Here is a 24726-nt window from a genome sequence, read left to right as displayed (position 1 = left end):
AGGTAAGAGAAGTAGGTTGCGCTGCTGCATTCATCCGGCACCAGCAGGCCTTGATACTCAGCATGAGTTTCACAGTTTGAAAGTCTGTGAAGGTTACACTGAGAGGGTGAAAACCTTGCAGCTTCCACCCCAGAGGAAGACTGTGATTTTAGAAGTATTTAGATTTCTTTACAAAGTTTATATTGAAATAGTTTCATTTTCTCCATTAATTAGTTGAAGAAAACAAGTTTTTCTTGGTTTATTAGTTTATAACTGAGGAAAACTACTTCTGGAAGCACAAGAACGTCACAAATTTTGGGAGAGGCATTCAAGTTCAGGATCTTTGCTATGAGCTCTTTGCACACCAAGGCAGTCACCAAACCCACATAGTCATCTCTGTATCAGGGAAACAGAAGGAAGGCAGAGGGAGAGGAAATATGTATCAATTCACCCAAGAAACAGTAAATATTTTTTCTAGTTTTACCATTCTTTACAGAAGCCTTTTGGAGCTGTTTCAATCATGTCAATTCATATTGCCATCCTGCTGCAGTCAAGCCAGGCAATCAGATGTCTGAAGCTCCTGTGCGGAATATCAACATGGCCTAAAAAAGCAATAGAAAAGCTGAATAAATACACAGGTTTTGCCTGGTGCTCTGAAATCACTGAAATCTTTAGAGCAGATTGAAACAACTGCTTGCGTAAGAAAAATATCTCAAAGAGTGTCTTTTCCTGACCTCCACTTTTATCCTGATCGTAGTGGGAAGATGTAAATCAGTCAGCCTTGGATCAGAATGGGAGTTTTTATCACAGACCTAGAGGACAATGAATTATAACCATGTTCTGTCGCTTCATGTTATTTCAGCATAAACAAACACATTCAGAAGTTATCTGTGCTCTGAAAATAAAAAAAAAACCCTGCTGTTTTTATTTTTTCTTTCTTCAGAGTTCAAGCTTGTTGTTCTCCAGAGTTGTTTCTACCAAGAAGGGATGCCAGAATTGATTTAATGCCAGCGTGCTTGATAGCTACTTCAAAAGTGAAGATGTCCCTTCCCATGGAATGCACTGAAGAGTTATGCTTCTATTCAAAGTTGCCAGCTAGTTATTAAGATCTCCTTAAGCCATAGAGGCTTTCCTCAAGACTTACTAAGAATATTTGTTAAAAGGCATCTTGAAAAGGAGACTGCTTTCCCTGTTGGTATCAGGCAGCCTGGTCACAGTAATTTTAAATACAGGTAACTCAATTACTATTACCTGGGCTGTTGCAGACAGTGTGGGGCTCCCATTTTACTCAAACTTAATGCTCCTTGAAATACAGGCAGAGAAGAACTTGAGCTAAACTGGGACTGAGCTAAACAGTCTGCTTGGCTTTGCCCTTGATACACAGCTGCGCAGGTTGCAGCTTTGAATAGTAACAGCAAAAAATAAAGCCCAAGGATGTGTCTTTGCAGGTGGGGGTGTAAAATGGCTTTGTTTTCCTTCCATATCTAGATTGATTTGGACAATGATGGTTGCAAACTGAAAAAAGAATGACCATGGCAAGCTCCAAACAGTGCAAGTCACAGTTTTTCCTGTCATGTTTCAAGGGAGTTAATAATTGTTTATTTTTTGGTCCCTCAATTTTTACAAGGTTGCAAAGTTCATTCCTGCAAGCAAGTCATTGTGGCAGCATAGGGTTAGGCTTGGTTTTTCTATTTCCCGTAAAGATTAAAGAAATTATTCTTTCATTTGTAAAGCAAAATAAGCTCTCTTTTAGAATCTCGGACACAAACCAACATGTGATCAGCCCCAGTAATAATCTTATCAGACTGCCATTGTACTTTGCACAAGTGCCAGCAAAGAGGGGCAGCTGGCATTTATTTTTAAACTTAAAAATGGTCATGAGAGATGGAAGTGCTTTGGGAGGAATTAGTCATGGTTCACAATGATAATCTTTGTTAATGAAGCTCCAGGCAGGCTTCTATCCATAAGGGACAAATAATGAGGTGCAGAAATGCTTACAAGCCCATAGGGAATTCATCAACGAAGATCCTCTAGTAAAAAAGCTGAAGAAGGAGTCTGCAGGATTTGAAGAGCGATATTTATACCAGAGACAATGTTAAAATGCCAGGCTGCCAGTACACACACACACAGGGGTTCAGCTTGTTAGCAGATTGCTGTCACTGCTTGTAAGTCTTGCATTCCCTGAAGTGCCCTCCTTCTCTGCCTGTTGAGGGAACAGGAAGGGGACGAGCTTGTGATTGAAACTACCTGTGACTTGGAAATATTTGTGACAATATCACTTGGGGTCTCTGTGGATGTCCCCCAGAGACAACACAGATGCACAATTTTACATGCAATTTCAAGGCCATGGTGGAGGGTTTCTCCATAAGAGCTGCCGCCTCCTCTTGTCCCCATTGCTCATGATCCAGAACTCGAGCCACCACAGAGAAGTTAGGGATAAGTGCCATCTGCAAGTGGTTCACCACTTGGGTCAGCTGATCACAGATGTGATTGAATGGCCATTTCTAATAGCCATTCTAACCTGCCTTACAGACGCAGAGGCTGGGTGGGTGTTCACACATGGAAGATTAAAGTTACGAAAAAGCTATTTGATTCTATGCCCTTGGCTAACAGTGAAAGATGGGAGATCTTCTCAGGGGTCTCATGGCACGTGACAGACAGCCCATTGCAGAAGCAAGACATGCTAGATCTTGGACACTCAGTTGATGCTAAATCAGAGCACATAGATACGGACTCCCAAGCCTGCTGTAACTATGAATGATCATGGAGACGGAGATCCCTCAATGTTGCCTCTGCCTGTGGCTTTGAGGAAAATTCGAAAGCTGTGTGAAATGCAAGGGAATGCATTTCTTTCTATACTCTTATTACTCAAAAATCAGAGGTACTGAGCCTTGTTTGACTGTCAGAAATACAGAGCACTAACAAATGCCCCATGTTCCCTTTCTTCCACAGGATCAAACCCATCTTGAAGACTAAAGGAATTTTGTCCAAGGGCTGACCAAATGACTGATGCCCAACTCCCAGTAATTGCAAAGTGCCATGGCCAGTTCCCAAGCCTACTTTAGCAGGGGCACAGTGATTGAAGATGCCAGGCACAGCCCTGGTGTGTGCAGGTGGTGGATCCTGGCCAGGGGAAGCTGGGGAGCATCCGATATTCTGTAGTTCCTGGCTGAGGAAACGCCTTACAAGCAACATTCATCTTTCCTTTCTTGCTCTTGAAATAACAAGCCAGCACCTGAGGTGAGCTGAGACAGCCAAGGACCTGAAGTTTTCTTCCTCCTGCTGTCTGTGAAGCCTTTTGCATTTCCTGGGCAGGAATGGTTTCTGTATGCAGGTGACAGCTTGGTCTTGCACCACAGGTACAGGGCCAGCATATCTTTACCAGTTTTATGACTTCATGCGGGATGTACAATACAGCCACGGGGTTGAGGGCAGTGATTGCTGCCTTCTCTGCTGAGCCTAAAGGAGGATTGTACAGGAGGCTGAATGAGAGGTTTCCAGTCATCCCTTTCCAACCAGACAAGACTATGTGTCTGCACTTTTTCCCTCCTGAAGTTCTGGGCATCTGCTATAATTCTTCTCATGAGATCTCTTGGACAGGGGGAGAGGCTTGTTAGGAATGTTGATTTCAAACTAGAAATAACAGCTTGCATCAGATTTGCATGTTTAGGAGAAGGAAGAAAATTTCCAAAATTTCACAAGGTTGTTGGGGCCATTTCCATAGCATTTACAAATCTAACATAACCCAACTGCCTTTAGTTCATCATGGGTAAAGTTCTGGTCCCCCAGGATTTTGGGCAAGATTGCTTGCCTAGATTCTGTCTGAAATACACAATGCTTCAGAAATCCACCACCAGAGTTGTCAACAGGCAATTGGTCCCGAATGAAGGACCAATTTAAGGGAGTGATCTCCTTTGTCTCCCTTTTTTCTTCTTTTTATATTATTTCTTTCTTCTTTCCTTTCAGATTACTGAAAAAGTTTCTTAATCTCAGTTGTATTTCAATGAAAACTTAAACCCCCTCCACTTCTTGAAATCATTGTATAATTGCATATGACACCAAATGGGAACAGACCAGTCAATATGCACAAGGGCAGGGCTGCTGTTTGAGGGGCTGTGACAGGGTGAGGAATGGTTCCAATGGGGTCCATGCACTTGGGTGGGAGCAGCAGGCAGTCCAGCCCCAAGCAGGCAGAGCCATGTCAGCAATGCCAGTGGGGCCAGCTCTGTGCCCTAGCATGTAGCAAGGCATGAAAGCCAGGCTAGAGAGAACGGAGGTAAATGAAAGTGCCTTTCCCCACATGACAGCACAGGGAGGTGATACCGTCTTGATCCTTGGAGATTTCCAAGCCTTAGCTGGATAGAGCCCTCTGGATAGAGCTGGATGAGCAAACTCCTCTGATTTCACATCTGACCCAGCCTGGAGCAGGCAGCTGGTCTACAAACCTCCCAAGATCCCTTTCCCTCCCTGCTACTCCTGTTTTATTTTGATTGTTCTCCTCTTCGCAAGTTTCTGAAGAGGATCATTACATAGATACAGAAGATATGTAAGTCTTATCTTCAAGCTGGGCTGCATGTTTATCTTTCAAAGACTTTGTTCTTCCAGTGTTTTGTCAGATAATCACAAAGAACAGTAAGTTGGTAAATAATAAAGCCTCCAAATTGCAATCTCCTTCCCTATTCAAGTCTGGTTTGCTTTTGGATAACATTGTATTCCAGTACTCCTAGTTCACTGCACATCTGGAAGCTGCCAGAAACAATGGGCTACACTGGTTGAATTCTACCCTTTTTCCAGAAATATGCAAAACGTTTCATATATAAGAAAAAAAAAAAAATCTCCATTTGGTTCTCACTAGAGGAGAATTTTTAAAGTTGCATCTGGACTTTCATAGCTTTTATGAGTAATTTTCTCCAAGAGAATAATGTTACCTTCAACTTTCTATTTAAAATTAAAATTACCTTTGCCTTGTGTTCTTTTTTTTAATGCAGAAAATTCATCTTCCTGTAAATCTATTCCTACACAAATTTTTTTTGCAACAGCAAGTTGCAAATATTTTAAGATGATTTTTGGGATGTGACCCCATTATTATAATGCCTCTGTCAAGGGGTCTTTGGGGAGTTTTCAGAGCTTTATTGGAAGAGGGAGAGCATCCCAACGTGCTGTTACCCTGGCAGCTGCTCTTCCCATCTGAGAAGTAATAAGTAGCTTTTTTTCTCTTGTTTGGCTTGTTTTGTGTTCTTTTTTTTCCTTGTGTTTGTTTGATTTTCTATTGTTTTGCTTCTGCCTTTTTTAAGGAGTTAGTTTGTTTTGCACAGCTGAAGATGAATCAGAGAACAGTAATCAAGACCAGCATGTGTTTCTGCCTGGCCAAGGTGAGTATTTACGCACTGTACCAGTCTCCCAAGGGTACCTCCTACTCTGTTCCGTGCACCATGAAACCCATGTCCTCCACCGCCTGGATGTCAGGGACAAAACCATGGCTGTTTTCCAGGAATGCAGATTCACTGAAGCCACCAAGATGCAGTGACTTTGCCTGCTGAAGTGGGTGCTCAGAAGTGTACTCGTGTACCACAAGTGTACTCGTCGGTATGCTGCCCTGGGTCATTCCTCCTTTGTGCTTTCCACAAGTCACAGATGTACTCCTGAGGCGGCTGTATGCCCATCCCCACGTAGCAAAACATGATCAAGCTAAAAATGGATATGCAGTTTGTGTCAGGGGGAGGGAAAAACCAAAGTGACAGACCAAAGCTAGAAATCTGGAAAAATCTGCTGGGAACAAGATGAGTTAGCCAAGATCTGCTGTGCTTCCAGGTGCTGGAAATAACACTGCTGAAATAAACCCAGACAGAGGATCAGCTGGTGCAAGGTAGAAGCAGACAGAGACTACAATAACAGGATGCACCACTGGCAGGCAAGCCATTGAGCCAACGCTTTTCAAAGATGCAGCCATTGCAATCTTGTCTTCATGACAGGAAATGAAAAAAAAAGGCTATTTAATGTGGAAGCATCAAAAGTGCTGAGATGGCTTGCTCAACTCCCTGTGGGAAGCAATAGCAGCAGTGCTGAGATGCTGGTGTGACACAGGAATGTAGGAAGCTAGGGGACAGATAGAGAAGGAAAAAAAGAAGAAATCCTCCCTCCAAGCCTAGGTGATTCTTAGGTTAACAGCTCATGCCATGACTGCCCACTGCTGATGACCTGGCAGTTAATAGTTATTATATCAAATGCACACTTTGGGACATCATTCCACCAGGGAGCATTTTCAGCCAACTGGCTGCTGTTCAAGGGCTGCTAAGCCACTGCCGACATTGCTGCCTGGCCATACCTGCACTTCTTACTTGTTTTGTTCTTGCACAATGGAATACTAAGAAACGAAAGTTAAACAGCAGATGGGCTGACTCTCCCCTTCAGCCAGTTCAATGAAATAGGAAACCACAAAGGGTTTTCAGCTGTTTACAGAGCTGAAAGTTCATAGCCTTCATGGATGCTCCACAAGGTAGATTAGATACTTCACATATTTTATGCTAATGCTTGGTCTGCTGACAGCTATCAGGTGATAATTTGTTAGCCTTTTAGTATAAACAGCACTGAAAAGCCATCACAGGAAGTATTACAACTACCCCACCTCAGAATTATTTATGCTTTAAATCCCCATTATTTCTGCAGAGGGGAAAGCTTTGTTTCACCTTTATTGCTCAGTGGGTGCCTTAAGGTTTGCCTGATCTCCATATTAGTCCCAGTTTCCATAAGAGAAGATTTTTTTATTATTATTTTTTTAATATATATTTTAGATCTAATGCAGGCACTGCAGTTTTGAGGGTTGAAACAGCTGCTCTGGTTTTTGCTGGGAGTTTCGATTCTCTGTGTGAGATAACACACAAGCTCATCAGCTAACATTCTAGTTTAAAGTGAAAATTTTTATGAACAGCTTGTTCTAGCATAAGAATTTACTTTCTGGTTAGCAACTGCAGACTTCAAGCTGTCCTGACTTTCTTTTTTTCTCAGCATATTTCTCTCCGTCCTCACAAGACATGTGGTTGAGTCACTTGACTGTCTGCAGACGGGAAAGGCTGTCCAAAATACAGTATGATGCATGGCAAGGATGCCCCTCCAGGGAGCAAACTGCTGATCCTTAGGTCCACCTACTCTGGATGTTGTTTGGAAACATGCTAGTACAGGCAGGCTACTTTCGGAGCAGGGGCTGCTGCCTTTTACACTGCCAGTGGTTTTACAGCTCATAAATTCATAAGCACTGCAAAGCCCAGCTTGAGCCTATGCAAGCTATACTGCATGAGCCAGAGTTGCCTGGGAGTCTCCTGGGTTTTGGTTGAGGCTGTTCCCTAAACCAAAATTGAGCGAACATTGGCTGGTGTTTTCTAGAATTTACCTCCACAGAAAATGTAAATCAAGTCATTGATTTAGTTTTCGCTGGTTATCATTCAATTATTTAGCAATTAGCTGTATTTTACAAACATAAATGTTTTTCTTGAGCTATTACTTCTCTTCCTGAAGTTATGAAATTCACAATTTTATTAATATCTCCTTGTTGATTAGGAGCTTTATGCTTTTCAGTTTTACATGATATGGACATTCTTGAGCTGCACTACCAGCAAGAGTTAGAGTCCTACATGGGGCTTTTCCCAGTGTCCTCTTCACTTGCCTTTCACTTCTGCATTTTCTGTCATTATCTGAATAACTTTCCAACTGAATGAAACAAATCCACCTTGACATCCTTACAATAAGGAAAAATATCCATGGTCTAGGAAATGTGAATATAGACTCACTGAAAAACTTCAACATAATTTATTAAAACTCTGGGAAAAGGAGTGAAAATGAAATCTGGCTTGTTTGTGAATATTTTTTTATTTATTGTCTTGGGTTACATATGTCTTTGTTTGGCAAATCTTGCATTTAAATCAAAGCCTAGATACAGGCTTTTAGAAAGGAAAATGGCATTTGCTGCAGGTTTCATATCTCTCTGTACTTAGTAATAATGAATGATAAAACTGTAAATAAAAGCTATTTAACATTTAAGAGGGATTTTTTTTCCCCCTGACATTAGTGTTCTAAGAAATTGTTTGATATAAATGTGCCCTTTTTTTTCCTGTGAGTTCTGTGTCTTCCTGGTAACAAAGCAACAAAGGCCTTTCTAATACAACATTTTAGTTACTAATATTTAGTCTCAGTAAGAAGCGATGCAAAATACTCTTTTCTATTACCATTCCAGGAATTCATCAATTTGTGTGTGGGCTGCATTGTGTTATCTTAAGGCTAAGCCTTTTCACTCAAAGCATGAATATGTTTAACAAAAGGTGCAGAAAAATTACTATAATGATTTTCCAAGAAACATTAATTCACTGTTACCATTTGCCTGAAGAATAAAGTAAAATTCTTTCTCTTTTAAAATCTTTAGTAAATCTACCTTATAAATCTCTCTGAAAAAGTAGTTGCCATAGCATTAGACCAGCTAATAATTGATATCTCACCTGCAGACTTTCTACCAGTCTGTTCAAGTATTAGTCCATCATGAGGTTGATGTAGAACTGGAATATTTATTCCTGCTCATAACAAATATTCTCAGAGCTTTTTAACTTCAATACTTTTGAGGTCTTCAAAGGAGCGTAGAACATCTGATTAGTGAAATCATGTTTAGCACAAGTTTGGACTTTATAAACTGTCTCATGTTGGGTGAAGACATCTTTCATCATCACAAAAGTTGATTTCCAGAGGATCAAAGCTCCTTCAGCTGTTCCTCTTGCTAGTGCAGGCAGTGGTTACAGCATCCTGTTAAATAGAGGAATTTTCTGCGTAACACTATGTGATCTGTGTGATGAACTAAATTACATTTTTTCCAGTAGGCATACAAATTTTATTGACAGCATCACACAATTTGTCCACAGTTTTACAGAAGATGCTAACCCAGGCTGTGGCTTTATCAGATAAACAGTTTTCAAAGTCCTGTCTCTTTCAGTGATTTTCAAATAGTGAATTAGCTTTCTGGATGCCTCTCTTTGGTCTTTCAGCTACCAGACTTCCTAGCAATGAATAATTACCATAGAAAGATACTGACCATTTCCATCTCACTGTTGGTTAAAATATTCCAGCCCTGAATGAACAGCACAATGCAGAAACAGAAGCTGAGGTCCAGTAGGGACCTCAAAAGCAATTTACTGTAGGGTTGAGCCTGCAGACAGGAGGTCCCAGTTCTCACCACTGGTTTTTAAGCCTTTTTTAAGGATCCAATTTGTTCTTTTTACTGTACCAGACCCTTGAAGTCAGTAAGGTATAGCTTTTCTTCAGTGTCCAGTAATTGTGTGTGAGCTGTACAGACCTCTCTGCCAAAGAATGATCTTCCATCAGAGCTAATTTTAAGGTCAAAGTGCCCCTCTATCAGTGACTTCTGCAGTACCGCGTTTTAACAGTAAAAGTTTCAGTCTATTTTTCAAGACTATCAAGTGCTGGTTCCCTCAGCTGTTTTTGGAAGTGGCTCCAGAGTCTTGATCTGAACTTTAGCATGAATCTGGAAGTGTTTTTGGTTTCAGTGGTGCATTACACTTGGTTACTGCAGCATTATTTTATACTCAAATCACCAGCAACGTTGTTTTACATTTCATTTTGTAATAGGTGGATATCCTGTTATTTTCGGTAGAAGTTAAATTTCGGATTCACACTGCTGGTTCTTTTATGCAGTTTATTGCTTATCAAATACTCTTCTATGATCTTTGTACTTCTCTTTTTTTTTGGAAGTTCTGCATCACTATTGCCTTTTCCCCAGGCTTTTCCAACAGTTTTGATGCGGCAAGCTCTCTGGTCTGTGGTTTAAATGAGAGTGATAGGAAACAAGATAGCTTTTGGTATAGTTTGATTGCAGTCTGTATAAAAACTCTCTATATTTTGACTTTACTTTGCCCTGTGATTTGGCAGGTTGTCTGTGTTTTGGTAGGGTTTCCTTCCCCACATTGAGATAAAAATTATTCTCATTTACTGTTATCTCTCCCATTTGATAGGATGATATTTACAGATTTTTTTCACTCTACAACCAGAAAAGGTGACACTAATATTTTACTGATTAAGCAGAAATGTTGCGAGTGCTTTGCAAATAGAATTAAAATGTGAAAATAGTACTGGACATGTGACTGCATCGTTATAATGCCCATTGATCAACTCAACAAACCGAGGTGATATAAAATAGCAGTGGGTGCTCAAATTTCTAACTATATTTAATATGCATACCATGCCTTAAATATTTCATTTTAGCATTGTAATAACTCCTTTTAACAATGGGAAACTTTCTGGCACGGATGAAGATCTGTGAGTGGTGGGTAAGACTCAAAATAATTTTGTGCTTTGGTAGATTTGTACTACCAGCACCATGCTGGAGAGGGATGCCACTGTATAAAAGTGCCCTTGGTAACAAAGAGGGTTTGTTTTAGGCTGGCTTCATTTGTCCATATGTTAAAGATGCCATCTAGGAACACAGCCTGGTGCTGGACACCAAACCATCTTGAGAATTGCCCAGAAGTATGTCTTTGGTTGGACAACATTGCATGTAAGTGTTAAATTAAGTATTCGAAGACATTAGACAAAACCAGCATGAAAAACCATGAAGAAGACCAACTGTAACACTACCGTGCATTAGCTATGCACCAGACCAGAGCCAGAGGATTAGCAAAACTCTGAAGGATCTTTCCTATCTCCATAGCAGAGCAGACAGGAGACTAAACACCCTGTCCAACAGACCAGGAACACTGAGTGAATTCGTAACTCAACTGTTACTTCTGCAAGCATTTTCTAGAGCTAAGGCACTGCAGGTCTCAGCTTTGGAGTCTAATGATTTATAGAAATCTAGAATGGCAGCTGCAGTCAGATCAAGGACAACATCACAGGGAATAACAAGTGACAATAACCCTTACTTTCCCATTATCTCCCATGAAATACTTTCAGTCCAGCAAACTGTACTTGTAAGGGGCGACCTATACTTTTTCATACTTCCTTGAGGAAACAGTAATTCAGTTTAGCTCTAAGTCAGCTCTAACCAGCGGGTGGTTTTGGATATACTGGCTATCTCACCACACACTGTACGTGTGTTTTACCACGCCTGTGTATGCATAGCAAAATCGTATTTGTTTCCTAGCTGTGTAATGATTCGATGATGTATTAAACATCTCCCAAGGAAGTTAATCTCTCAGCTGCTCTCCCCTCCCCCTCTCTGGAATGGTGAAAAGCATCACAAAATCCTTCAGAAGCATTTTTCAAACTGTTTCTGGCAAACTCTAGGATCACTCTGAACTTACAGAGAAATACCACATCTCACACACTTTGATGTCTTGATAAAAGCATCAGGTGTGCTTCTAAACTGTGCCTTCTCAAATATGTACAACCTCATACAGCTGAATTACCACTTCTTCAAGGTAAAGTTTTTTACCTTAGATCTGCAGTCATGAAGCAGAATCCACTGGCTCTAAAAGACCCTAAAATCAGCTTCCTAAATCTGTGCATTATTAGTTTGCCATCTTTGTCCAATTTAACATAAGCTAGAACATTATGTGATGAGAAGCAGCTGGTGACATTATGGCACTTGCCTAATTCCTGATGTAGAGAGAAGCACATTGCTTTCGTGGCCAGGCACTGTGCTCACGGACACAGGAGCCACATGCTGGTGTTTCTGCTAGTGGTTTCACCTCCGTGTGCTCAAGGGGTTAATATCTGCCTTTTCAGTGACAAACTGCAGCAGACATAAGGCTGTAAACCTGGGGAAGTGAGGAGAAAAAAAATGCCGTATCAGTATCAGTATGAAAATTAAACAGAAAGTCCTCCTGCCGTGTGAGACACCCCTACAGCCATCGTAATAACAGAAATGATGAACAGGATCTGAAAGTCAAAAGGCATGCGAATGGCTTGTGAGATGCAATGGTAGCTGTCCTCACCTACAGCCACATTACTTCATTCCCTGAAGGGATATTTTAGGTCTTCGGATTGCACATTATCTTTAGGATCAGCCTTCCACCTTTTATGAGGATGTCTCAGTGCCTTTGGGTTTTGATAATACTTTAGACAGAGTGAGTTTGAGGCAAAACTGTGTAATTCATATTTATATAAATTATATTTTTATAATATGTATAGATTATTCTGGAGGGGAGGAAAAACACAAAACTTCACTCTGCTGGTAACATCCGTGGTACAGGTTTCCTAACATTAAGGCAAATCTTATTAGCAGGAAAAAATTGACTACTGTGAAGAAAATTGCTAGAAGAATCTTAAGACTTTCAATTTTAGTTGGATCTTCTTGCTTTCAGAAATATTCTGGTGTCTCTAAACATTCACAATCTGACTCCAGTACCTTACTATGCTTTTCATTTCAGAAGAGTTAAGCCTCTTTTACAACTGTTTGAATGGGGAGCTAATTTGTCTATAATTGCTCCTGAACTTCCCCCATAGTTCATGTACACAGCTTCACTGGTAGCTAACATGGCAACTCTTGGCTATTTTTTATTTGCAAGGATATGATGTCATAGCTATCATAGCGCATTTAGGGATTGGTACACATACCAAATTGTCTATATTTGCCTTTTTTTGTTTGTTTGTTTGTTTTGGTTTTAGATTTGAAATCTTGAGCACCTAGGGACAGGGAAAGTTTCTTCTCTGTGGCTGGAAGGCACAATGTCTACCATAGCAATTAGCTGTAGGGTATTACTAACCTCCCCTCTATACACAGACTGCTTTCTTTCAGAAACTGGGATAAGGGAGGGGAGGTGGACAGGAATTTTGTTTGCCTATTTGTTAAATTTAATTGGGACTTGTTAAGACATCAAGGAAGCAGAAATGATCCTTTTTTTCTAACGTATTTCTTTTCCTGAGCTGAAAACGTGACCCACACCTCTAATGAACCTCCATCTCATTGGGTCTCTACGGTCCAGCCACCTGCCCCCTCAGCAGCAGGAATGAGACAAATCTCTGCCCAAAAGGCTGGCTGGTATCTCCTGTGTGCTGTTCTCTGACCCACGATCCTTTCCAGCCCCACAGCACCCTGCATACAGGGCAATGCTGTGGCTCAGAGCTACTCTCATTAACTCCTTTCTGTACTGTTTGAGACCCGTGCATGTCACAATTGGAAAGCAATTAATTGGGAACAGCCACTCACAGGGACCTGATCTAACAACTCTTCAGTACCAGAGGCAAAAAGGAGGAAGGTTTTTTTCTGTTGATCTGAAATAAAATTTAACAAATCTAAAACTGAAACTTCCATTGTCCTTAGAAAACACACATAACTCTTTTGCTGTTTTCTCTTATTTACCATTTTAATAGTTTCCAGAGTCAAGAGCCTTGACACATCCAAGGCCTGGTCTGCTCACCTTATTTACCTGAATAGCTTCAGGACAAATAAAGTCTGCCAAGGACTGTGGCATACTCCTCATCTTCTGTCACTATGCTCTGGCATGAATGAGAACTGATTGTGGTATTGAACTGAGCACAATGCAGTGTTAAGGGCTGCAATTTGCTCAATCTCTTAATGACTCTTCAAAGTTACAATATTGACCTTTCTTTAAGCACTCATTGAGTTTCTACTCAGAAGTGTTAAGACATTTAAAAATGGGCCTATTTGTCTACACAGTTTCAAAAATTTAGTTTTCTTTCTTTTCAGCATCTTTTCTCAACCCTATGCAAGATGCAACTAAAAAAAAATCCAAAATTCTCTCCAAGTTGACCCCCTTTTTATTGCTTCACAAAGTTCGGAAACATGGATACTGACAAAACTGTCAGACTGTGATGATTTTTCTGCAGATATTACCTTGGCTTCCTGCTCAACATCGTAATTTCTTTTTTAAAGCTCTATGGTGTTTTGTCTGTTTCTATCATCTCTTGAATGTTTCCTATGCTGGGGTTTTTCTGGATGGGAGCCATCTCACATGTCCTGCTCCACTCTCTTCCCGAATTATGCCTTGTATACTCTTTACAGAACAGCTATCAACTATGAAGGAATACACTGTAAACTGATTTCATTTCTCTAACTCAGGAAATAATAACCCCCAAATACCACACAGGCCACAGAGAAACAAATCCAGACTTCTTGTTTTAAATATGTTTAAACTCAGCCACGTGCCCTCGCAGCAGAGCTCCTCACACAGAGCACTGATTGTTGTCCTACCTGCTGTAAAAGATTGCATGATCAGGTCTGGGTTATCCAGGCTTTTGAGCCCTGCCTGCACAAAGGTCCATTTCATCTCTTAATTCTGATTTCTGATGTTTTCTCAGTCATGATGGAATCACAAAATAGCTTTGGTTGGACCTTTAAGGGTCTTCAAGTCCAACCCCCCTGCAGTGAGCAGGGACATCTTCAGTGAGAAGAGGTTTCTCAGAGCCCCCTCCAACCTGAGTGTGAATGCAACCATGGATGAAAAATCAACCATTGGAATAATCTCCCTGTGCAAGTTGAGGAGCCCGGAAGGCTGGATACTTTAAAGGTTGATGGGACAGGATGCTGGGACATCTAGTCTAGGTCATTAAGTCACGTTTTGCCATGAAGGGGATGCCGATGATCATCTGGAAAGACGCCAAGACCTTTCTAGCCTTTTCATCCCTCAGTGTGACAATCCAGGTGCAGGACCTTGCACCTTGGCATTGTTAAACCTGATGGCATTTGCAGGGGGCCACTTCTCAAACCTGTCCAGGTCCGTCTGGATGAAACCCCTTCCCCTCAGGTGTTTCAGCTGCAACAACTCAGCTTGGAGTCATCAGACCCAGGGCTTAGATCCCAACAGTTTACTAAAGCTCAGTTGCTCGCAGCTCCACTTTCTGTTTTGCTGAGCTGCTGACAGCGCTACCTTTCATTGACTTCAGCATTACCTGTGTAAGACAGCAAGGCTTACTGAAGCAGTTAAACACATCTGAAAACGCGTACCCCATCTCCTTTGTGAGGAAGCAAGGAAACGCTTTCTATTTATGCTCTGCCTGGCTCTAAAAAGTCACTCAGGAAGCCTTGAAGTTGGTTGTTTCTGGGCACAGCTGAGCTTTGGATCCTCAGCAGGGAGAGGGCAAAGCAGCTGGGCAGCTGTTGCAGTTCCCATATCCTGGATCTTACCAGCCTGCTTGCCTTCCCATCCTGCCCACCCCAGTGTGGAGCAGTGCAGCGTGGGCTTTCCTGCTGCGGCTTACTCCCAGGTTTGCTCCTTGGCCCAGCATTGCTGTGATAGGAGCTGCAGGTCCTGCAGCTCTTGCTGCAATAAGGGGGCAGTGCCGGTGAGTGCCTCTGTCAGCGTGAAAGCTGCAACCAGCAAACTCTTCCCCAGCCTGCCACTACAAGGAACTGAGTTGATTTCCATACTGTTTGCTTTTGGGTGGATGTTTCACAGATGAGAAGGAAGAAAAAGTGCATTTCCTCATGCCTCTTAGCTGAACAGGCCCCTTGCTGCGTGTTCTCTGGGCAGAGTTTCCTGCTCTCGCATGGCCAGTGCTGTTTCAGTGCCTTCCCCTTTGTGTGTCTGAAGAGCTGCTCATCCCAGTGTCACATGTCCTGTCCAGCCAGCTCCAAGTGGTTCCAAGGCTGTGCTGAGGTCAGGGGGGAAGGCAGCACCGCCAACGGCTGGACACAGGATGTAGGAAGCTGCTGTGGGTGCGTGCAAGGCTGGTGGTCCCCTGCAGCTCCAGTGTAGGGCTGCACCCCTCTGCCTCCCCACCGAGGTGTGTACATGGGCTTAGCAAGGGCAGGAGCAGTGGTGGCTGCTAGCAGGATACCAGCACAGAGCCCTGTAGGTGATGTGAAGCTGCTGCCATACCACGTCTGCTCCTGGGGGAACATGTCCCTAACCCAAACACCCTGAGCAAGAAGCACCCAGCTCCTGTTGAGCTGTCAGACCCTGAACACCTCTCACTGCATCTGCACAACAGCAGGAATGAAACCCCAAGCTTTACATAGGTTGTCGTTTACGTGAGGTCTGTTGGAATTCGTCAGCAGAGGTCCGGTGGCAGGTAAGGACTCTGACTCATCTTCCTTCACATGCCAGGCTTTCAGGGCTTCCTGCAAGACATGGTTTGATCAGGCACTGGCACTGCCCCAGGATTTCCCTGGGACACACAGTTCACTCCTAGCTGTGAACCCAAAGAGGCTCCGATTTTCTTTGCCTTATGAGAGCCATGTGTGAATGGTTTTGTCTTTGCACAGCTGAGGAAATGGCACCTTTGGCAAACGTGGCACAGTTTTCCTGTGACAGGATTTCCAAGGAAAGTCCTCACAGAACTGATGGGATTTGCTAAAGGGCAGAGAGTGAAAAAGGGGCTGCTGAAGGGTGCTCTGGTGGAAAGCAGCTGTGTGAAACTGAGGTGCCTGCAAGATGCTCTCGCTGTGGCTTGCTTTCCTTCACCAAAAGGTTGTTCAGTCCTCGCAATCTGAGCAATGCCGATGCTGCAGCCCTAAAATGAAGGTCTTACCTGTGACATGACATAGTAATCTCCACCCCTTGTCAGCCTCACTGCAGCCCCTGGGGCTTTGCAATGGCAGGAGCCCACAGAGCTGGTCTCAGAGCTCTTCCCTGTTGGGCATCTGTTCTTGTTTCTCTTTGATGCCCGGATGTGGTTTGAAGCTTCAATCAGTGCCACTCCAGGCCCTTGCTCTGACCCAGAAAACTGGCGATGGTGTGCTTCTGGCTTCATGTCTGCTGTGTGGCTGACTCGTGGGAACGGTGGGAGGTCACTTGATGGTACATTAAAGACTGAGGTCCCAGTGAAGATCCCCTAAACCACCTCTCCCTGCTTTCATCTCCCGTTCCTTCCCTGGGACCATTTCCATTCAAGGTATCCTGGCCCACTGAGTATTTTCCCAAAGGGACAGGACTTTTTGCAAAGCAGAACTCAGTGTCACACAATGCAGGAGCCAAACCTGCAGGAGGCAAAACAGCAGCACGGCCAGCAGAGCTTTGCCTGGCTGGTGGCATGGCAGTGGGCAGTAGTTCCCTTCCTGGTTTTACTGTCACCCTCGCTGAATTCGTACCTTTCCTATGGGGAACGGGAGAGTGTGTCGTTTAGCACAGATCAGGAGAACAAAGGTCACAGTCAGCAGAAGGGTAACATGAGTGGGATTTCCAGAGATGACCAGTTGTGTTTCCAGATACAACTGAATGTGGGCTGAGCTCTAAAAAAATGAAACAAAGAGTCCCAAACAATCCAAAGCCATAATGGGTTTTGTTTTCAGATTACTGGAAAAGAGTTAGCTGCTTCTGTGTGATGCTGGATGAACTGATGAAGATACAACTAAGTGTGCTCTTAGCCTCAGTGCTATAGAATGACTGGCTGCAGTTTGAAGAGGACCAAGCCTCCTCCTCAAAGCTTTCATTAAAGCCGCTCCTCTTTGCTGGATGCAGAAACGTCAATTATCTATGTTTCTAAATGGCAAAACATGTGCCCATGTGATGAGCCTGCATATCCTAATTCAGAAGCTTTGCAGTGCTGCTTTTGACAGTGTTTTGTGCCACGTACCTGCCTCAAGCCTGCTCGGTATTTTAGAGTTTGCCCATTGAAGCCAGCGGGCTCAGAAGGCTGCTTGTACTGCCAGACCTGCAGCACTGAAACAATAAAGTTGCTAATGTTCCCAAGCTAGTACTCACTCTGTGAAATAAAAAATGCTTAATACAGGAATGCCTTAACTCTGCCAGGATCTCAGTGGAAAAACAGTCCTAACCACCCATACTGCACAGAGTGGGAATGGAGATAGTGAGGGTCTAACACCCTAAGAAGGTGAAAGCTGAAGACTGATGGAACAGCTCTATAGTAACTGCTCTGCTAGCATAGGACTCACAAGCACCTCTTTCTATTATGTGCTTTAATACTTGTTCTCTTTGGTCCACCTTTTTCAGAGGGTACTTGAAAGATAATGGCTAAAAGTATCTCAGCAATTAAGCTCTCTGTATTCCCTCTACCATCCTTCCTCTAGTAAGAGAGCATTATTAAGTGCAGTCCTGCATCATATAGAGGTGCTGCAATGAAAAATAAGCAACGGGGGTTGTGCTGTCAAACGCATGGCAAAATATATATGCAAAGCTAGTGCAGGACACATGTCTGCATGGTATCCACCATTCATCCTTTCTCCATGTAGATGTATATATATTAAAGGCACAGCACAAGGTTGATAATCAAGAAATTAAATCACCCCTAAGCAAACATTTCTGTGATTTGGACGTTATCACATTGGAGCTAAAAGGAATTGCTCTTTTACAGGTATGCTTTAGGCTATTCTTTGTTTGTTTGACTCTTTCTTGGGTCAAGCTTGACTTTTTGCTGGACAGTAAGCAATAAGTCATTCTTCACTTGTATGCCAGAACTTTTTAGGCCTTGAATTGTTTGGTTGGGGTGCAGTAGCTCTAACCATTATTGTTGTTTTCAGTTCCTATAAAACTTGATCTTGTTTTTTGCTACTTTCAGTTCTTCATTGAGAAAAGCAGAAGCGGCAAAGCAGTGGCCAAAGAAGAGCTTTGCCACAGCAAACTGGAGTGGGAAGACCTCATGTTTCTCAGCGAGTGCTAGGTATCAAACAAAAGGTAGGCTTTGAATTTGCATGGGACACCTTCACGGATTTTATGGCAAGACACAGATTTTCCCCTTGAGAATCCTGAGGGGCAGAACAAAACATGAAGCATCTTCCATCTCCCTGAGAAATCTGTATCAAAGAACATCAGATCAGCTCATTTGGCAATGACCTGGAGGCATACTGGAACCTGGAGCTCTGTAGCAGTGCAGGTATGCAACCAGCCCTCTCAGTAGGCTTTCAGCAGCACAGCTCTGTGCTGGTAACACCAATGGAGGAGTTAGAAAGCCAAACTGCCCCTTCATTTGCTACAGTTTAGATGCCTTTAGGGATTGAAAGAAATTTTAAGCAATCAAAATATTGTTTATATTACTTGGAAAACTATTTACCAGAGGTGAGGAAATGCAGCATCAATATACATACAAATGTATATTTGAATATGCAACTCAGAGAGAGTGGCAAACACCCATTCTATCAATGCCTACGGCTACAAAGGATTAATCATACGCCAGCACAAACACCCACTAAACAAATATTCCTCAAGCATGTCCCTGCACCTCACAGTTCAATGCTGGTGAAACCTGCACTTTTGATTGGCTTGGTCCAGCTTTTCACCAGCAACACTTCCTATGGAGAGTTGCAGTCCAGAAGTGCCTCTCCGAATACTGTCCTGTTCACCTTTTCTGGTAGTGGGCCAGGGGACTTGCCCAGAGCCCTGTGGGGCTCCAGCAGAGGCCACTGATGTCGCTGCGCTGCTTCTCATCAGAACCACCTTTATCCCACCCACAACTCGCAGTAAGCAAGGACAACTATTGCCCTCGCCTCTCCTGCTCATCCAGAGCAGCTCCAGGCATCTCCATCCTCAGGAAACCTTATCTGTAACAATGTAGATACCTAGTTAGATGCTTACAGGCATTTGCCTAACCCCCAAGAGAACTCCTAGCACCTAGACACCATAGAGAATACCTCACAGATTAATAGCCCAGCAGAGCAGCTCAGGCCTGAGTGCTTGCATTTGGATGTGAAGATTAAAACTCAGGTGAGCACAGAGGTGAAGGGGGGTACTATGAACGTCTATGAACCTTCCTGTCTCTAGCGGTTTCCTTACGGGGGGAACACTGTGAAAAGATGTGGTTATTTATTTCAGCAATCTTTCTATAAAACTGTGCTCCTCCATCGAAAAAGGAGTATTTTTGCTACAAAGCTATCATTATGCTTGACAAAAATTTCCGAAGCCAGCAGAAGCCCTTGGGTATGTAACTACCAGCAACTATTTAAAAGCTGGGAAAAATCACACAAGGCTGTGAAACCTAGCTGTATCAGAATTTAATAACCTACATTTCTCACTTAAGTCAGCACTTGAATAAATCAAAGTCGTAGTCTTAGGGAGATGCTGCGTGCTGGGAGCAAAGCTGCTACAGGTCAGTAGTGCCAAAGCAGGAGATGTTTTTTTTTCAGTTCACTAGCATCTCTCAAACAAAACAAAACAACATCCCCCACCCCAACCAAAACAAAACAAAAGAACAAAAAACCCAAACCAAACAAAACCAGGAAATCATAGAATAGCAGATTGGAAGACATTGGTTGATAGGGACCTCAAGGATCATCTGGTCCAACCTTTCAAGGCAAAGCATGACCTATACAAGATGTCCCAACACCCTGTCCAGACGAATCTTAGAAGTGTTTCGGTGCTGGGGAACCCACCACTCCCCTGGGGAGATTTTTCCAATGGCTGAATCTTCTCATTGGCAAAAGTTTTCCTCTTGTGTCCGATGGGAAACTCCCTGGGAGTAACTTGTACCCATTACATCGTTGCATGTACATCTTTTCCATGTGACTTCTTGTACAAAGGGAGCCTCCACTTTCTCTGTAGCCACCCGGTAAACAGTGGAACATGGTCACAAGGTCTCACCTGAGACTTCTGAAGGCTTGACAAACCCAGTTCCCTCAGCCTTTCCTCTTATGACAGGATTCCCAGTCCTTTGATCATCCTTGTGGCCCTTCTCTGGACCCTCTCCAGCCTGTGCACATCTTTTTGTATAGCAGGAACCAAACTGGACACAGTAATCCAGGTGTGCCCTGACAAGCACTGAGCTAAGTGCAATAATGTCTTCTTTATCTGTGCAGGTGACGCCCTTGTTGACGGAACCCAGCATCCTGTTGGTTTTCTTTGCCACAGCTGCACACTGTTCACTCATATTGAGCTTCTGGTCCACCAAGACCCCCAGGTCTCTTTCCACAGAAGGTCTCTTTCCACAGAGCTGCTCAGCAGCCAAATAGATCCCCTGAATCTGCACTTGTGGATTGTGTTTACCCAGGTGCAAGACCTTAAACCTGTTGAATTTCATAGGGTTCTTCTTACCCCAAAGGAGGTACTTTGTTTCAGTAGTTTTGTTTCAGCACTTTTATTTCAAGACAGCTTATTTCAGCTTACTTAACAATGTTCTGAAACTCTTTTTTACTAGAGCTGTGTAAGGGGACAGGGCTACAGTGCCAGATGCAAAATGGATGGAGTGGTGGAGCTCTACATGGGAACACAACAAGACACTGGTCCCATGGGAGTCAGAGACTGCAGCTAGTCTTCCCAGCACAGGCTTGACCCCGCAGCAGGTATGCATTTCCTGCCCAAGTTCAGACCATGGCTGCATTTATACCTGCAGATTGCTAGAGCACAGGCACTGGCTGTGTGCTTGAATATAAAAATGGTACAAACACACTGCTTTGTAAAAAAAAAGAGAAAATTAAAGCACAAAAGCAGCAGAAAGCCTTGTTTCCTTAAAGGGATTGCGAGGCTGCTGAGGCAATGAACAGGCTGCCCAGAGAAGGTGTGGGTGACCCATTCCTGAAGTGCTCAAGTCCAGGTTGGATGGGGCTTGGGTCAGCCGGGTCTAGTGGAAGGTGTCCCAGTCCATGGCAGGATGGAACTAGACAATCTTTAAGGTCCCTTCCAAACCAAACCATTCATTGATTCAGTGATTGAAGCAGCTTAGCATGGAAAGCACTGAAACACGAGTTTCCAGGTGTGGGTGCACTTTCTACAGTTGATACAAAAGTGGCCAAGATGATAGTATTCAGGGCCTTCTGCAAGGGAAGAGATTTAAGATGAAGTTCCTGCTTTCAATGAGACAAGAGGAGATCTGACTTTTGATGGAGGTTTGAACAACCAAGTTAGAAATGTATCTACTGCCACCTGCTTCCCCCCTCAGCTTTGCAAAATATAAGTCAGGAGGAAACTTGCCATATTTCTGGGAGGGAAAAAATAAATCCGGATGTGTTCAGGGGAAACTATGATCTGAGCTGTAACCCAAAGGCTACTTGAGCTGTCCCCGCTCCTCCCAGTGCACCATTTTTTCTCTGTATGTAAACATTTTGCTGGCGAAATGTAATTTCTTCTGCTTCCAGCTTCCCCCCACCAGCACACCCTGAGCAACCATGATGCTGCAGTCACTACACACATGCTGCTGCCTTGCAAATGACCTGTCTGGCTATCTCCTCAAACTGACAGCTAAACACTGCTGGCTATGATGGGCCACAACAAGGACGGATATTGCAGAAAATAGCACAAAAAGCAGAAGTGGTGCATTCGTGTCTTCCCAGATTCTGCCTGCTTTCTTTTCCTTTGCCTCCTGTGCAAGTCATTCCCCTCCTTACTCACATTCTTGTGATAGTTTTCTTTACCCTGGCCTCTCTCCAAAGTTTCCTTCAGTGGTAACTGTCCTTTCCCCTAGAAAATGTATTTTCCATCAGTGATGTTGCTGTGGACCAAAAGGATGACTGTCAGCTGCAGCTTAGCACTGTTTTGCAGTTGTCAATGAGGCATTCCTCATAAAGCAGGAGAAAGGAAAAATTTAAGTTTCATTAGATTTGGTTGCATTTATTGTCCTTACTCCGCCTTGGGCCCAAAGAAGTTTCAGACATTTGTCATGCAGTAGCCACAGTATTCAGACCCCAAACATATGCTCAAAAGCTTAAGGCTCCACTAGGAGGTACTTCTGATATTTTAGTCTCTGCATCTGTCACCTTGTACCACATACTAGCAGACAGAGTATCAGAGAGAGCAGATAACTTCAGTAAAGTCCCACAGCAAGTACTGCCCTGTTCAGCCTCCCACTACCCTTTGGAGTTGTGGAAACCAGGGTACTAGGGGTTTATCTGGTATCCAACTTAATGCAACAGAAACTGCAAAGAGCACGTCATGGCTAGGCGGAACTGCACAGGTAACACTGCCCGCTGTCAACACCATGTTTACAGAATACAGACAGGTTGTTCTACTTGTCGTTTCTTTATGTGAGTACACTAACAGATCTAGCAGATGCCTATGACCTCCTCCTCTTGTCCAGAACAAATATCAGGTACACAGCACTTTAATATTTTGTCATAGGTATAATACCCTTCAGTGTAACATTCACACAAATAATTTTCACCAAACAGATCAAAAATAGTGCATTCATTCTTAGAGCACAGAATATTGCTATTTTCCACCTACTCTCAAAATGTATTGCTTTAATCAGGAGCACACAGGTGGCTAAAAATCCCTGTGAAATACCCCTGTAATTAGAAAGCACTTTATGTAACCTCATTCACCAATATAATATAAACCCAATCTATATCGTGCCACCAAAAACCAGGTCTTGGTCACAGATAAGCACATTTGGCAGAATCACCTCTTAAGTTATGAAAGGCAGGAATCAAAAGAAAATGGGATAGCTTTGTCTAAATCAATGCTCTTGGTACAAAACTGACAGTCAAACTACAACTGTTCCATTTTTGTGTTTTTACTAATTCACCCTGTAGCAGCCAGTACAACCCCTAACGTCTCTGATCCTCATGCTTTCTTATGGAAAAGTGTTTTGAGTTCTTCAGAAAAAAGATGTATAAAGAACAGATAATGAAGGCAGGAATAGATTGACAAGTGTGGGAGTAAGATAACTATCTATATTCAGAACCAGAGACAAGGTTCTTCATCCCACTGAGATGCAGTGTAGGATAACTAATCCCAGCTAACCAGCAGAGGAGACGTTACAGGTTTTTTGTACAAAGGGAAGAAAGAGCATTGAGTAGTGACAACATTTTTCCCGAGTACAAAGAAGCAGCAGCAGTTTAAAAACAAATACAGAAGTGAACTCAGCAACGCCTAAAAACACAGTTTGTCCACACCATCTATGTTTGAACAAACCTTGGTATTTGTTTTAAAAGCCTCTCAAAATATATGGTTTTTATCAATATTTTTCAAATGGATGAATCCATAAATGATTCAAAGGGGTGCCAGTGCCCCAGTCATGCAGAGTAGCATAACCAAATGCACAAACCCTGACCACAAACAGATATCCAAGTCCCACATCAAAACCACTGAGGCTCTCCTCTTGCTAAAGGTACATGCCCCAGACTTACCTTCCAAGTAAAACTTACCAGCACTGCCTTGGAGCAAACCCTAATTTACTTCAGCAGCATCTTAAGATCTTGTCTACCTTATTGTTTTCCTTCTTAATCAAGTTTTCTTTTTTTTTTTTTTTTAAAGGAAAGTGAGAAAGGAAGCACACAGGCTACTCAAAAGAAATCTACCAATGTTAGGAGACAAAGACTCTCCCTGAGCCAGTCATAGCAAAACTGCAGCTTCAAAAAACCAGCACATCTTCAATCTTCTGTCAGGAAGTGACCTATTTGGACAGAAATGTTCAGTCTTAACAACAAGACTGTTTTTCTCAAAAAGCTCAAGAATTACACAAAAGAACTCCTCTAATGGTGTCAGGCCACTTCCTCTTTATTTAGTTGGGTCTCTAAATTCTAAGTGTGGTAATGCTTCTCTACTGACACATATGAAAGTTGCTGTCTGTAAGGCAGCCTTTGGCAGCCTCAGTTGGAGCGAACAGAGTGTTCTGTCATTTGCTCCACACTTCATTTGCTGATGACTTGGTTAAAAATCTACTGGTGAAGATGAGCTCAAAAGCAAGTATCTGATAACTCTTTCTGCCAAACACACTAGACAGATAAACAGCCATGAGTCTTGAGACAATCTGTTAAGAGTGCCATGATGAAATGTGCAGGCTAGGTAAGCAGCAGATCCTGTGATTCCAAAAAATGCATTCTTAAATGTGATGGTAAGCATCCTAAGAGTCTGCAGTGAATCATGATAAAGGCAGATCCAATAACTGACTGGCAGTAGAGGAAGCAATTCCTTTGCAAAATTCCATCAGCAAAAGAGGCAATTCTTTGGGGATGATGATCTGAAGCAG

General features: G+C 42.9%; 1 long non-coding RNA gene across 1 annotated transcript; it reads right to left on the bottom strand.

Annotated features, from left to right (window-relative positions):
- Window positions 1–421: 421 nt before the first annotated feature.
- LOC134166555 (uncharacterized) lies at window positions 422–11562 on the bottom strand. Its single transcript, XR_009965912.1, has 2 exons — window positions 8466–11562; window positions 422–581 (listed from the first exon to the last, which is right to left on the bottom strand). It is a non-coding gene; the product is annotated as an uncharacterized LOC134166555 (long non-coding RNA).
- Window positions 11563–24726: the final 13164 nt, after the last annotated feature.

This window comes from Pezoporus occidentalis, unplaced genomic scaffold (genome assembly GCF_034315485.1).
Source record: "Pezoporus occidentalis ecotype Australia unplaced genomic scaffold, CSIRO_AGI_Poc_V1 ctg264, whole genome shotgun sequence".
In the NCBI taxonomy this organism is placed as follows: domain Eukaryota; kingdom Metazoa; phylum Chordata; class Aves; order Psittaciformes; family Psittacidae; genus Pezoporus; species Pezoporus occidentalis.
Note: the sequence above shows the minus strand (reverse complement) of the source record. Positions and strands in the feature narration are given on the sequence as shown.